This window comes from Cebus imitator, unplaced genomic scaffold (genome assembly GCF_001604975.1).
Source record: "Cebus imitator isolate Cc_AM_T3 unplaced genomic scaffold, Cebus_imitator-1.0 Scaffold525, whole genome shotgun sequence".
In the NCBI taxonomy this organism is placed as follows: Eukaryota; Metazoa; Chordata; class Mammalia; order Primates; family Cebidae; genus Cebus; species Cebus imitator.
The window spans coordinates 1,040,536-1,056,428 of NW_016107840.1; the positions used below are offsets into that span (position 1 = coordinate 1,040,536).

General features: G+C 45.6%; 1 pseudogene; it reads right to left on the reverse strand.

Annotated features, from left to right (window-relative positions):
- Positions 1–2,266: 2,266 nt before the first annotated feature.
- LOC108293224 lies at positions 2,267–2,939 on the reverse strand (annotated as a pseudogene).
- Positions 2,940–15,893: the final 12,954 nt, after the last annotated feature.

Below are 15,893 nucleotides of genomic sequence, written 5' to 3' on the forward strand. Positions count from 1 at the left end.
GTTTCGCTCTTGTTACCCAGGCTGGAGTGTAAATGGCATGATCTCAGCTCACCGCAACCTCTGCCTCCTGGATTCAAGCAATTCTTCTGCCTCAGCCTCCTGAGTAGCTGGGACTATAGGCAAGCGCCACCATGCCCAGTTAATTTTTGTATTTTTTAGTAGAGACGGGGTTTCACCATGTTGACCAGGATGGTCTTGATCTCTTGACCTCGTGACCCACCCGCCTCAGACTCCCAAAGTACTGGGATTACAGGCGTGAGCCACCATGCCCGGCCAAAACTATACTCATTAACAGTCACTCTCCATCACCACCCCAAACACCACCACCCCTTGCAACCAGTAATCTATTTTCTGTCTCTATGGATTTCTCTATTCTGGATGTCTCATGTAAAATGAACCATATGTATGTGGCCTTTTGTGTCTGACCTTGTCACTTCTTTCACATGTATTTAAGATTCATCTGTGCTATAGCACATATCAGTACTTCATTCTTTTTTTATTGCCAAGTAATATTCCATTGTATGGATATATCACATTTTGTTTAACCATTTATCAGTTGATGGGACACTTATGTGGTTTCACTTTTTGGATATGATGAACAATTCTGCTATAAACATTCATGTATCCATTTTGTGTGGATATATTTTTTAAGTTATCTCAGTTATACATCCAGTGGAATTGCTGAATCATATGGTAACCCTACTTTAACTTAATGAGAAGCTGCCAAATTGTTTTCCAAAATGGCTGCACCATTTTACACTCCCACCAACAGTGCCTGAGGATTTCAATTTCTCCACATCCTTGTCAACACTTGTTCTTATCTCTCCTTCTTATTATAGTTGTCCTTGTAGACATAAAGTGGTTCTGATTTGCACTTACCTAATGAAGCGGAGCATCTTCTCATGTGCTTATCGACCATTTGTTTATCTTTGGAGTGATGGCTATTTAAATCCTTCACTTATTTTTAAAATTGGGTTATTATATGTCTGGATATTAGGCTCTTATCAGATATATTATTTATAAATATTTTCTCCCATGTGAGTTGTCTTTTCATTTTCCTGATAATGTCCTGTGATGCACATGTTTTTAATTTTAATGAAGTTCAACTTGAATTGTGTGTGTGTGTGCGTTTGGTGTCATATCTAAAAATCGAAGGTCGTGAAGATATACCTATTTTTTGTATGAGAATTTTATAGTCTTAGTTCTTACATTAAGTGTTTGATCTGTTTTGAGTTAATTTTTTATGTGGTGTGAGATAGAAGTCCAGCTTCATTCTTTCACATGTGGATATCCAGTTGTCTCAGAACCATTTGTTGAGAAGATTATGCTGTTGTCATTTAATGATCTTGACACTCTCATCAGAAATCAGTTGATCATAAATGTGAGGTTTTGTGTATGGATTCTCAGTTCTAGTCCAGTAATCTCTTTGTCTATTCTCACCTCAGTATCACAGTGTTGCTATTATCAGAGCTTTTTAGTAAGTTTTTAAAAAATGTAATACTGTTTATTTAACTTCAAAAACATTTCAGCATTCTAAACATACAAAAAAAAGATAACAGAAAGTTGCAAATAGTATTTAAGTACAGAAGGTTCTTGAACTTTCATTGATGCAGTGGCTTCTCACTTTATTGACAATGAAGAGTTCTACAGTTTGTTTAAAAACAAACAAACAGTTTAAAAACTACCGCACTTAAAACAAAAAACAAAAAAACTCATGCCAGCTGACCCCCTTTGTCCACAGCTAAGTAGCAGAATGCTGTGTCACTATATACGGAAACAAGACAACCTAAAACTAAATGGATGCCCACTGCAGAGTCAACAGGTCCAGCCTCACAGTGCACGCCCTGAGCTACGGCCCCTCCAAAAGACATCTTTCCCTCAGCCTCAGTGCGAAGCAAGGAACATCGAGTTCGTCTTGGTTGTTTCGTTCTTTTTACAAATTATAGATATATACAGTTGATAACTCAGGATTTCTAGCCAATAACCATATAGTTAACACCACCTTACAAATAAAAAAAAATGCCAGAAACATCTTTAAATGCCTTGCCACACCAACAGCGAAGTGTACAGAGTAAGGAGAACAAGAGAGTGAGTGCCTTTTCATTTTAAAAATGTTTGGAAATATGTACAAATTTGATACAGTTTCGGGGTGCTCCAGACACCCATGGCCACTTCATGTAAACCACTGACAATCTCTAGAGCACTTTGAGAGACTACAATATGATCCTGATCAAATTTTGTAATTAAACCTAATGAAGGAAACAGACACTTCTCAAATAAGAGGTGTCAATTACGGGGCTTCCCTACTCTAAGTATTCACAAGGAGACAGATAAACAGTTTTTTTATTCTTCCTCCTCCTCCTCCTCCTCTTCTTCCTCCTTGTCTTCTTCATCTTCCTCTTCCATCTTTTTCTGGGCAACTTTAGCAGGATCTTTGCACCATCAAACTTTCCTTTCAACTTATAGTCAGCAACATCCTTCCCATACTTCTCCTTCAGTTTTGCCGCCTTACTGATGTAAGGCTGCTTTTAGCTGTCATTTAGGTTATTCCACATCTCACCCAGCTTTTTTGCCGCGTCTCCAACAGACTTGCCAGGGTTTATGGATTTGATCTTGGGGCGGAATTCTGAACAGAACAGGAAGAATCCAGACGGTGGCTTTTTGGGGGTGTTAGGATCCTTCTTCTTGCCTCCCTTAGCTGGTCCATAATCCTTCATTTCCCGATCATAGCGCACTTCATCTGCCTTTGTCATTTTAACAAATTTAGATTTCTCCTTCCCGGACATTGTCTTCTACCTCTCAGAGCATTTCTTGGAAAATTCTGCAAAGTTGACGGGGACCTGTAGGTTTTTCTTCTTATGTTCTTCTCTGCACGTCTGCACAAAGAAGGCACAAGCAGACATCTTGTCCTTTGGTTTCTTGGTGTCACCTTTAGTCATCCTGACTGTATTGTTCACTAGTCTTGCTTTTTAGTAAGTTTTAAATTAAGAAGTGTGAGTCCTACACATTTTGTTCATTTGCAAGATTGTTTAAACTATTTAGAATCCCCTTGCAGTTTTATATAAATGTGAGGACCAGTGTGTCTATTTCTGCAAAAGAGGAAGTTGGGAATTTGACAGGAGCTGCATTTGAGCTGTAGGATAATGTGGGAAGTATTCCCATTTAACAATGTTGACTCATTTTATTTGTGAATGTGGGAATGTGGGATGTGCTTCCATCTATTTAGGTTCTTTCTTTTTTTTTTTTTTTTTTTTTTAGAAGAAGCCTTGCTCTAGCACCCAGGCTGGAGTGCATGGAGTGCAGTATCATGATCTTGGCTCACTGCAACCTCTACCTCCAGGGTTCAAGCAATTCTCCTGCCTTAGTCTCCCGAGTAGCTGGGATTGCAGGTGTGTACCACCATGTCCAGCTTGTATTTTTAGTAGAGACAGGGTTTCGCTGTGTTGACCAGGCTGGTCTCAAACTCCTGACCTCAGGTTAACTGCCTGTCTCAGCCACCCAAAGTGCTGGGATTACCGGCATGAGCCACCATGCCCGGCCCTTATTTAGGTTTTATTAAATGTATTTCAAGGATATCTTGTAGTTTTTGGTGTAAAATCTGGTACTTCTTTTGTTAAATGTATTCCTAAGTATGCTATTCTTTTTGATGATATTGTAAATGGAATTGTTTAGTTTCACTTTCAGGTTGTTCACTGTTAGTATATAAGTATATAGAAATACACAATGGACCCCTTTATCTGTGGGAGATACTTTCCAAGATCCCCAGTGCATGCCTGAAACCACAGATAGTACTGAAACCTATGTTTTTTCCTATCCATACACACCTATAATTTTGATTTATAAATTAGGCACAGTAAAAATTAGCATAATTAACATAATGAAATAGAACAATGATAACAATGTACAGTAATACATGATATGTGAATGTAGTCTCTCTGTCTCTCAAAATACCTTGTTGGATTGTACTCTGCTATTTTCTGACTGCAGTTGACCTTGGATAACTGAAAACATAGAAAGCAAAACCGTGGATGAGGAGTGGCTGCTATAATAAATATGCGTATATTGATTTTGCATCCAGAAACCTTTCTGAGCTCATTTGTAATAGTTTTAATGGTTTCTCACTGGACTCCGTCGGAGTTTTTAAATACAAGATCATGGCATCTGCAAATGTAGTTTGAATTCTCCCTTCCCATCTGGCTCCCTTTTGTTTCTCTTTCTTGCCTAATTGCCACCCTGCTAGAATCTCCAGTACAATGTCAAATAGAAGTGACAAGGACAAACATTGTGGTATTGTTCCTGATCTTAGAGGGAAAGCATCCAGTATTTTACCAGTAAGATGGTACTGTGGGTTTTCTGTAAGCATCATTTATCAAATGGCATGACTGACTTTTTATGTGATTCTCACTACCAGTCAGTTTCAATTGCCAGCTCTCACATATCGCAAGAGCTGTTTGAAGCTATATTGGCGTCATCAAAGTTTCAGAGGCTAATTTCCCCCTATTATGTCTGTATAATATATTTAAACCTAAATAACGCTATCTTAGCATGTAATAGACTAACAGACAAATATGTTTTCTTTGGTAAATCCTGGTATATTTGAAATAGTTTAGGCCAGATGTCAGAAAACCTACCATTTTCTTTCTTTGACAAAAGTATTTTGCCTGCCTTTGCATTTATTTCCCCCTCATAACATGGGGGAAAATTGCATCTGCTTTTACTTTCTAACCAGATACCTGAATATCAAATAAGAATAATGGATGTGAAAATTGCTTGGCAACTCTTAGAGTGCTGTGCATATCAGAGAATGGATGATGTTGATGAAGATGTATCAGGTAGAAAATATAGAGATCCATTTTGCTTTCGGCAGCCAAATGGGCTGCAGCTGTGTGCCAGATCTCTGATTTTCACATTCTGAGTACAAAGTGCATGTGATCAATTTCTCCATGAACTGAAACAGGACTTCGGGTAAGAAAACGGATGCCTAGAATGGGCAATGTGCTCTGGGGCAGAAGACCGTATAATATAATATAAGACAGTAATACAAAAACAGGAGAAGATGGAGGAGAGGGATCCATAGGTCTGTGACCCTTCACAAGTGCAAGGAGAAAAGCAATATTCTGCATAACCTCAAGGAGCCTGCGGCCCCTTGACTTGGGCTAGGCATAGCACCTTCCACTGCAGCATGAGGTTAAGCCACACGTTGAAAATGGAAGCACGTTTTCTTCACCACAGAACAACACAGGGTGGCTGGCTCAGGGCATAGATTTCTCTACGGGGAAAGAGATGGGGAAAGCCAGCAGCTAGTCCCTCCCAGCCAGAGTGACCCGTTGCTGCTCAGCCTGGCAAGCCTGAAGTTCATCAGAGGCTTTATTAAACTCAGTCTTTACTGGAATAAAATTCTTTCTTCAGAGCGATTATCCATGATGAGACCCAAATGTAACATTTTCTACTAAGTGATTTGATGATAAAACAATAAACTTGAGTTATAACTGGAAACATATTTTAAAGAGAAAATCTGGAAGTTGCTGGGGCACATTACTGCAATTACGATGCTCACAGCTGCCTCATTTTAAAAAAATGGAGTCCAAGGACTTCCGAAGATGATAACTAGAAGTAACCAAAGGTCTTGTCACAAAACAGCCAAAAGCTTCAGAAAATAGAGAAGCAGCTCGCTCTTCCTTGCTGCCACACCAGGCTGCACAAGACTGAGCCAGCAGTGTTGTGGATGACGGCACAGTTAGGGATGAGGGCACTGGTGGGATGCATGATGGAACTTGGATGATATTTCACCCTGGGCCTAATCAAATACAGTCCAAAGTAAAGCATGGCTGTGTGCCTGTGAATGTGCAGCAGGGCAGCTACCCAAATGTATTCTGCTGACGTCGGCAACTTAGTTGGTGGAGCAACCTCTCTACAGAGTAGATGTCATTGTTTAGCAAAATACCTTGAAATGTTAAAGCTGAGGCTTCTGAGGTGATGTTTGGAAAGAGACCTAAGCTATAACTAAAACACATTGAGAAATAAAAATAAACCTGGGTGTGGGGAGGCCAAAGATGAGCATGGGCATGTTTGAGACGAGGGGGAAGGAGGGGAGAGCTACTTGTGTGGGTGGGAGACCCCATGGGAGACCCAACAAGTGCTGAGGAAAGGGTCTGAAGCCTCAGCCTGTCCCCATATGAATACAGAACTAGAAAAGAATTAGAGATATAGTTACATAGTTATTCCTATATATAATCATGAATAATCACATAGTTATTCATATATAGTCACAGAAATATATATACTCAATATAATATTTTAATCTTACTAACGATTATCATGTTATGAAGCATGGAACTGAGGTGACATTGTGAACAAAGTGATCCTAAGGCAAGATGCTCTAAGCCCCCTGTCACACCCACAAAAGGGCTGCTGGAGGGTGCCTCGGCTGTGCGACAGTGCCAGCACTGGGAAAGTGCCCGCTGTTTAACCAGCTAGGGAAGGAGACGTCCAAAATGTCTGAGAGGTCTCCCTCCTCAGGGGAGTTAGGAGAAAACTCCGCTTCTCCAAGCTCTTGTGGGAGGCCTGATAGCTGTCAAGGAGGCCCTCGGACATCCGGGGGCTCAACTGTCTCTATGTGAGGCTGTGCTTCAGTGGTCACGTTCCATGTCTACTTTCATGTTCCGCTTCTGCACCTGGTCCCTCCCTTTCTTAAAATATAAAATCAGTAATAGTAACATAAATCTTAATGTCTTTGTTCTTTCTTGACAAGCATGAAAAAGTGCTGACGCATTAGGTTTTCTCCTTGCCTTGGCTACTTGAAAGACCTGGGCCCCTATCTCCAAGACATGTGATTTACCTGACCCTGTCACTGATCACCATTACCTCACCCTTCCTACCCTACCCGCTGCTTTGTACTCAATAAAAGTCAGAGTATCCAGGCACTCCGGTCCACAGCTTGACTCTGTGCTTTGGTTGGCAGTGGGCCCAAACTCTGTTTTCTCTTTCTTGGTGTCTTGTGTTTTTTACTTCCGCAGTTTCTCACCTCCACACCTGTAGAGAGGGGCTCACAGGACCCTGTAGGGCTGGACCCTACATACTCGGCCCACTTGCAAATGTGTTCAGTTTGGCTGGGTGCGGGGGCTCACTTCTTGTAGTATCAGCACTTTGGGAGGTCAAGGTGGGTAGATCACCTGAGATCCGGAGTTTAGGACCAGCCTGGCCATCATGGTAACCCCGTTTGTACTAAAAATATAAAACTTAGCCAGTAGTGATGGTGGATGCCTGTAATCCCAGCTACTCAGGGTAGCTGAGGCGGAAAAATCACTTGAACATGAGAGGTGGAGGTTGCAGTGAGCCTAGATTGGGCCATTGCACTCCAGCCTGGGCAATAAAAGCGAGACTCCACCTCAAAAAGAAAAGAAAAAAAGAAATGTGTTTGAAATTCCCAGGAGCACAACGTAGCTGACTTCTTTGAAATGGTAGCTTGCATAGATTCAAGTTTACTTCCTGACTGCGTGCTACAGGCATTTCACCACCTCCCAGCCTCCCAAACCTTTGAGCAGCTAGACCTCTACTTCCTTTCGAGGTGGCGGTCAGAAGGTGTAGAACCATCGAGGAAGGGAAGGGCTCTACCTCCACCGTGTAAGAGCCATATAGTTCTGGGAAGCAGGGTTCAAAGACCAGGTAAGAAGTCTTGAAGGGGCCGGTGTTCAACAGCAGCCAAGTGCGTTGCCGGCGCATAGGGGCCAGGTCTGGTGGGAAGGGCTAAGTGTGGTGGGAGGGGCAGTGGGCGGTGGAAGGAGCCAGGGGTGATGGGAAGGGCTGGCGGGAGGGGTCAAGGGTGGGAGGGGCTGGGCTGGTGGGAGTAGACAGGACGGGTGGGAGGGGCCAAGGATGGTGGGTAGAACCCAGGATGGCCAGAGGAGTCAGAGCTGGTGGAAGGGGTGGAGGTAGATGGGAGGAGTCAGGGATGGCGTGAATGGCCAGGTGCCAAGGGACTGGCTAAGAGTGGTTGCTTTTGTTTGTTTTTCCTAAAGAATAGTTTTAAGACTAATCATGTCTCAACACTGGAGGAAGGTGATGGGGAGGAAGTTGATGGGATAGAAAAGACCTACACAAGTGTCCTCCATTCCTTGGTATCAGTGAAGAGGGAAAAAAATGATTTAAAGTAAGAGAGGGTTGCTGGGAAAATTAGTAGTGCTGGTTGTTTGTGGCTGAGGGACTGCAGGTAGTGCTTGATGTTGCTATAACTGCCAAGGCAGGACAAATTGAATGTGAATCCTACTCTGCCACCTGTGAGCTGGGTGATATCTCTTTACCTGAGAAATGGAGATAAGAATAATGATCTTGCTGATAATCATACCGCTCTTTTCACTCTGGAGAGGGAGAAGCTGCCTTCCCGTTTCAGCATGGCCACCAGACATGAAGAGATCTAGGGGTCTGACCAGTGAGGCTCCTGCCTGAGGGAGCTTCAGAGGTCTCTATAGTTCTTTCTTCCTAAACTGCTGCCCTCCCTAGAGGCCACCAGAGCCTCTGTCAGCCCACAACTGCCAGGGAGCCCCTTCCCGGCTAGGTGCAGGTGCAGACCAGGATGGCCAGAAGGTGTCCGTGCTGGACTCCAGCACCAACAGAGGGCAGCATGTTTGGAAACATAGGAAGCCAATGGTGGAGTAGATACAGGAGCCCCCTGCCTATAAGAAAAAGAGCAGAGAAGAATGATTATGTCCTGAAATGAATGAAAGTTTGTTCCCCACTAGAATGCAGGAATTGCACTCTCTATACCAGAGTGCAAAAGGACCACACTTCTGGGCTGGGCAAGACCTTATGGCAAAACACATTTGTGTTTGGAACCTGTACACTTTCTAGAACCCAGCTCTCCTATCCCTTCTTCCCTCCTTCCATTCCAGGCATCCTGAGGTTGGCTCACGCTTCCTAAAGGAGTCACAGGCTGAAACGAAGCTCCCTGGGGTACCTTTCCTGCCTGTAAGCCTGAGTGGCCCTTTGAGACTTGTCTCCAAAGTCACCTCCTCTTTGTAGCTTCTGTGTCGCCTCCCAACTGTTGGAAATTTCCTCTCTGGCTCCTACAAGCTTCATTTCATGCTATTCAGTCCTCATGCTTTATTTTTTTTTCTGTCCTGCCTCCAGATTATGAGCTCTTTCAGGGTAGTAACTGGCTGGAGACACTTGAGCACGGAAACATTTCCTTGAATGAGTGACTCTTGGTTCTTGCTGTTCATTGGCTAATACTCAGTGTTGCCTGTATCCTGTGCCAGGCACTTTGCTGAGTGCTTTATGTGCATGTCCTCGTTTCAGCCCCATAACCAACCTATACATGTCCTATTATTACTCCTCACTTAAAACCAAGGAACTTGAGTCCTGGAGAAATTAAGTGATTGGCCTCAAGTCAAACAGCAAGTGGCTGGGTCATGACTCTGACCAGATTAATCTATCTGTCCTCCAGAGTTGTTTTCTTTTTTTCTTTCTTCTTTTTCACCATTAGAGTGTTGGCATTCATCATCACCAGAGTTGTTTTGGGAAAATAAATCTGCAATTGTTTTAAGCAGATTATAGGATTGCGAGGCTGTGTGTTTGAGTTTATTCACTGTGTGACTTTGAACCTGAGCCTTAGATTCTTCTGTTTATAAAACAGGGATAGTAATTCTGTACCATGATGTTTTTATATGGAACAAATAAGCTAAAGTAAGTAGATTCTTAACAAATGCCTGGTTAGGGCTGGGACTAGGGTACAGCCAGACAGACACCACCCTCCCTGGGCCCAGCATTTAAGAGGCACACATTCTCAGGAGCTGACCTTGCACCCCTACCACCCTGAGCAGAAGCACTTCCTTAAGTGACCTCTCTCATCTGGTCCTGGAGCTGCTCCTGGCATTGGTAGGTGAGGAAAATTATTATTTACCCTGTCTTCCTTACTTCTCCCTAATCAGGCTGAGTTGTCTTAGGCACAAGGGTGAACTCGTTCTTTCAGTATGAACAGTTATTCCCACAAATCACCTTTCTTTCCTTGTAGTCACACCCTCCAGTATTATTATTGTTTCAATCAGGAAACCACCCTCCCATGCCAGAACTACCTGCATGCAGTTTTCACACAATAGGCAGCTTTTACTGTGGTTCTAGTCATCTAGTTTTCTACAGTAACCCAAAGAGTGCCCTTGTGTAAATGCAGCCTCAAGCAGAGTCTCCCCGAGAGAGACATGCCCCCTCCCACTTCTGGAACATTTGTCAGTTTCTCCAGACACAGCACTGGGATTGTTGCCAAGGCTTTGGCAGGACTCTGTGCTGGGCCTTAGACATTATACTTGTGCCCTCAGCCCTGTGTTAAGTACCCTCACCCCCCACTGAGGCCTTGACTGTTTTCAAATTGCTGGATGGCAAGCAACTCTGCGGCCACTTCTGAACTGCCAGTCAGCCCCAGACTGCTATAAAATTGCTTAATGACACTTAGGTTCTTTGGGAGTTGTTGAAGTGTAGAGCTGTAATGAAGCAGCCACTGGCTGCCTAGTGAAGGAGAAGGTCAGGAGTGGGGTCAACCATGAAGGCCAAGGACTTGGCTCCAGACAAGGGGGAGTTGCAGGTACAAGGTGGCTCAGAGCTCCACCTCCCGGGTTTAAGCAATTCTCCTGCCTCAGCATCCCGAGTAGCTGGGATTATAGGCATGTGCCACCACGCCTGGCTAATTTTTTGTATTTTTAGTAGAGACAGGATTTCACCATGTTGGTCAGGCTTGTTTTGAACTCCTGACCTCAGGCGATCCACCTGCCTCAGCCTCCCAAAGGACTGGGATTATAGGCATGGGCCACTGTGCCCAGCCTGGCTCCCATATTGGACACCAGGCTGCAGAGTTCTAGATTTCATATGTCTTCTCAGGTAGAATCTCCACACTGCGGCCTCTGGTTGTAACAATTCCAGACAGACCTGGTTTGCTAGCTGCTGCATAACAGCATGTTCATCTGAGTAAGTGGCTTGAGCATGCCAGATCTCAGTGTTTTTCATCTGTAAATAAAGTAGTACATCTGTCTTAGAAGTGTGTTATAAGAACTAAGCAAATTGCTGAAGCCAAAGTCACAGATGCATATTCTGTGAGTGTCAATTACTATTCTCATTAGTAGCAATAGTACTCTTACAAAAGTCAATTACAAACCCAGAGACCATAGGTCTATATTGTGAGTGGAGACCTTCAGATGCTGTAGAAGAGTTGGGGGTGATGCTTGGGATCACCCCATCCCAGCAATTCAATAAGCTAAGAAGCCAAGGCCAGAAAGCAGGACAGAGCGGACTCCCCAAATCCACTCCTCCACCTCAAGGACACATCTAGGCCTCAGCCATCACTTCAGTATAGTTTCCAGTGCAATGAAAAGGCTACATCTTATCTGTCCTTAAAATATATATAATAGTAAATAATATGTCTTATAAAACATGTTTGAAACAGTCATTATCTCATATAGGATCCTTGTCCTACATACCAACCACATCACACACATATTCAGACACAGCCTGAGGGAGGTGGGTGTTCAGCTGTATTAAAAACAAAAGTTGTAAGAAAGAATAATAGTGTGAAATCACTGCAGGACAATTTATGATTAATATCAGGAAGCCCTTGTTAAGAATGCCATGTATTATTAGACTAAAATAGCCTCTGTAGGGGCATGGGGAAACCCCATGACTTGAGACACTTCTGCTGGGACAAGGCACAGCTAAGCACAAGAGAGGAACAAAGCACCCATCTCCTCAGGGGACCATCAGAGACAAAGCTTGAGTCCCAGGCTCCTTTCTGAGTCAGGATCGCATAGAGTGGTCATTTGAGAGCTGAGTGTGCCTCTGTGTGCAGCCGTGGGACCTCAGTGTCCACACTGCTCAGCAGAACAACAGGCTTAGAGACCAGGAGAGGTAATGACAGGCGTTCCATCAAAACCACCCAGCAGGGTAGCAGGACACTAGTGCAATTACTAGGCTGCTCATCAGGGAAATGTGGTGGACTTGGCATCTCTGGATTTCTGTAAGGCATGTGACAAGGTGACAGAGCAAGCTTTTTGATCAGCTTAAGGACAATAGGTTAAGATCCTCACGAACTCCTCATAAAAGCCTCGATAGTTGGTTAAGCAGTCTTTCACAAAGGGGAAAGGGGCTGTGCAGCCTCCTTACCTGAAATGAAGCAAGATTTTGGTATTTTAGCAGCACTAGGACATAAAGGCTGCCTGTCAAACTTACTAATTAGATGGATCTGGAAGCCATTACAGTTATATTGGATATTTAAAAACACCACCATCCCAAATGATTAACATAAGTGAGAATTATGGATGTGGTAAGCCAGGATGAATTTTAGTGCAGAAACTGTGAAGATATACCCTTAGATTGAACAGCAATAATATCAGCTGCCTGGCACTCGTTAGGAATTAAATGTTTGCACACTGGATTCAGGGATGGGATTAATTAGTAGAACATATGAAAATGAATAAAATTGAACATAAACTCGGAGCGTGTCAGAAGTGTGAAGATTCTGGCACGTGGACTGCTATGACCTCTGCCTGTGTGTCCGAAGGCCAGGGGTTAGACACCACAGGTGACATCCTGTGCAGTGGACAGAGCCTAACTGCAGGCTCAGGTGTACTTCTGGGCACCACAGTGAAGAAGGGGCTCTGTAGATGGTTTGTTTCCTGACGTGAGTCATCTGAATGGTGACGCTACATCATACCATAACGATTGGAGGGACCAGGGAGGTTCAGGCAGAGCAGAGGAACTGGGGTTAGGTGGCGGCTGTGTTGAAATGCTTGAAATTTTGTCACGGGAAACTAAGCTCTGCGGGGGAAAGTTGGAGGGCAGAGGTGGGACAAATGGAGTGGGCGACAAAGATCTCAACATAGGGAAGCTGTTTCTAATGGTCAGTGTTGATAGCAATGCCCTGGTCTGCTTGTGAGCTCCGCGTCACGCGAGTGTGCAGGCAGAGGCTGAACCGCTGCTTTCCGCGGTGGTAGAAGGCCATCCCACGTGGGTGTGCGATGAGCCGGGCGCGTGCTCCAGCTCCTGGGGCGGAGCCTGGAGGCAGCCCTCAGCCGGCAGTGGCCGGGCCAGCAGAGGGCGCGCTCCGGCGGGCTGTCCCGGCAGGGGAAGCGCGCGCCGGGAGGGAGGCCTATGGCTCAGGCCGCGCACCGGCAGAGAAGTGCTCACCCGGTCTCCACACCTGCGCAGACCCCGCCGGTGGCCGCGGCGGAGCTGAGCGAAGGACGTGGAGGTTCCCACGGGTGCCAGGGCCGGGTCGGAGCGCTCTGGACCACTGGCCCCGGCCGCTCTCCCCTTCTCCGTGCAACCCTCCAGGAGCTCGCCACACCACGGCCCCGGGTTCTCACCTTCCCCTCCGCCTCTGAGGGTTTCCCTGGCACCCTTCTGGCGGGCCGCTCCTGGCCCCACTGCCTCTCCCACGCGGGGCCTGCAAACACCCGCTCATCCTCGCCCCAGGATGGACAGATGGGCAGACAGGCAGGGACTCGAGAGTCTTTCTCTCCGTGCCCTGGGGAATCCGCCCCTCAGGAATGAACGGCGCAGGGCTCGGTGCGCATCTGTTGGTGTGTAATGAAGGGAAGCCCAACCCGCCCTGGATAGGAAAAACATTCTTTTTTTAGTGCCAGATTTCTGGTTTCCTGAGTGGCTTTTCACCTTCACCCGTCACAGAGCAAATATTGCTCTACAGAGTTTTGTGGGGTGCGGGATGGCGCTGTTAGACTCAAATGCCTGCTTCCCGTGGGGTTGGCAAATTCAGTCATCTTAGGCGACCTCCCCACAGTAGAAAAAGGTTAAAAAGTGGAAAAAAAGAAATCGACCATCACACTTGACCTTCCGGGGCCAAACCTCCTGCCACTCAGTCACACCAGGCAGCCAACCTTTCACAGAGATGCTGGGACATTGCTTGGGCACACTTCGGCTTGATGAAAAGGGGACATTCCCCTCTATCTTCCTGCTGAAGTCCGTCCCCGCCTCTCAGTCCCTCACCTCTGCCACCGCCAAATCCTCGCTGGGCAGCTTCCGATGACAAGTCAGCCCGGGGCCACCTGGCTACGGAAGCTCGCGGGCCCTCCAGGCTTCCGTCTGGGGATCGCACATCCACAGGAGGGAGTGGTGTGCACCAGACAGGGTGAGTCCGCGGTGGCTCCACCTGGGGCCAGGTGCTTAATGGGAGGGTGGAGTGCTTACTGTGCACGCCTTCTCCTGGTCAGCAGGCGAGGAGCCGGCTGATGCTGCCCCTGCGCCCCCAGCCCCCTTTTGGCTTTCTGAGCTGGTTAATTATAGGTGTCAACGTTACAGGGCTGAGGATGCTCAGATGACTGGAAAACATCATCTGTAAGTGTGTCTGTGAGACTGTTTCTGGAAGAGATGAGCTTTTGAGTTAGTGGACTAAGAAGGTCCACCCTTACCAATGTAGGTGGCGCCTGTCAACCTGTTGGGGACACAGAGAGAACAAAAGGGCAGAGGAAAGGTAAATTCTCTTTCTTCTGGAGCTGAAACATCCACCTTCTCCTGCCCTCGGACATCAGGGCTCCTGGTTCTCAGGCCTTTGAATTCTGGGACTTACATCGGTTCCCCTTCTTTCTGGTTTTTAGGTCTTGGACTGGGCCTGGACCTGCTTCCAGCTTGCAGATGGCATGTCCTGGAACTTCTCAGCATCTATAATTGAGCGAGCCATTTCCCAAGCAGATCTCCTCATCCATCTATAGCTGTATATTCTATCGTTTCTGTTTCTGTGGAGAAACCTGACTCACTTTCTCTCTCTCTCTCTCCCCCACCACCCCCTGCTGCCTCTTTAATATAAAACCACGTGGATTACTCTTCCAAAGGCACTCTGATTCTTTGGTCCACATGATCTTTTCAGTGGATAAATTATCTGATTTTGATTGAAAGAGACCACAGTTCACAGGACTTTGCTTGTTACAAATTCACTTTATTTCATTTTTCTAGGCAGCCAGAAGCCCCAGATGAGCAGCAACACAACACTTATTTGTACCTGGCTGAGGAGCACGGCTGCATATGCTTTGCCATTCCACCTCCCGATGGCAGAGCCATGTAAACTGAAGCCTGGACCAGGGGAGGGGAGATGCAGTCAGCCAGAGGGATCCAGGGCAGGCCTCCAAAGCCAGATGCCTGCTGGCAGGATAGGGACACCCATCAAAATCCAAACCGCCTGCACGGCTTCCATCACAACAAGCAATCCCTGATTGTAACACTTGATTTTTGGAGGGGAAAAAAGAGCAAACAAATCACCCAGCTGCAAAACTATACTTTTAAACAACTTGTCAAGTAAACGGTTTGGAAGATTTTTGCCAACCATTCACTGGAAAATGAGAAGAGAGCTGATGGGCCCCAGATTTTTTTTTGAATAGCAGAGTGCTCTTATATTTGTTTGTGTTCTGAAAATTCAGCCAAGCTAGGTAGGTTCACAGAGAAGGCTGCCACTCTGCTTCCCTGTCCCAAGTTGAGACCTTTATTCTCTATTTCCTGTTTCTAGGCTTTATCTAATTATCATATTGGCAGCTGGTTGACTGAAACTATTATTAACATTAAAGTAATAGCAACAAAATATCAGCCAGGATGCTAAGCTTAACCCAGCCAGTTGCTTAGAGATCCAAATGTTGGATCTCTAACATTTGGATCTCTAAGTTTGGATCCTTGCAGCTTATGAGATCCAAAATGTTGGGGTGGGAAGTAGCTTGTGATAGAGAAAAACACAACGTTGATCTGTAACCAAAGCATCAATTGTTAATGAGCTCTGAGATGTCCCATGCTCCCATGGAAAGGATTGGCATATTCCCTTTCTCTGAGGTGGCCAAGTGCAAGCCAGAAAGTTGCTTCCCATGCAGACTTAGGACCAGCAGAGCTACTCACCTTGAGGACGCACTGCCCACTGG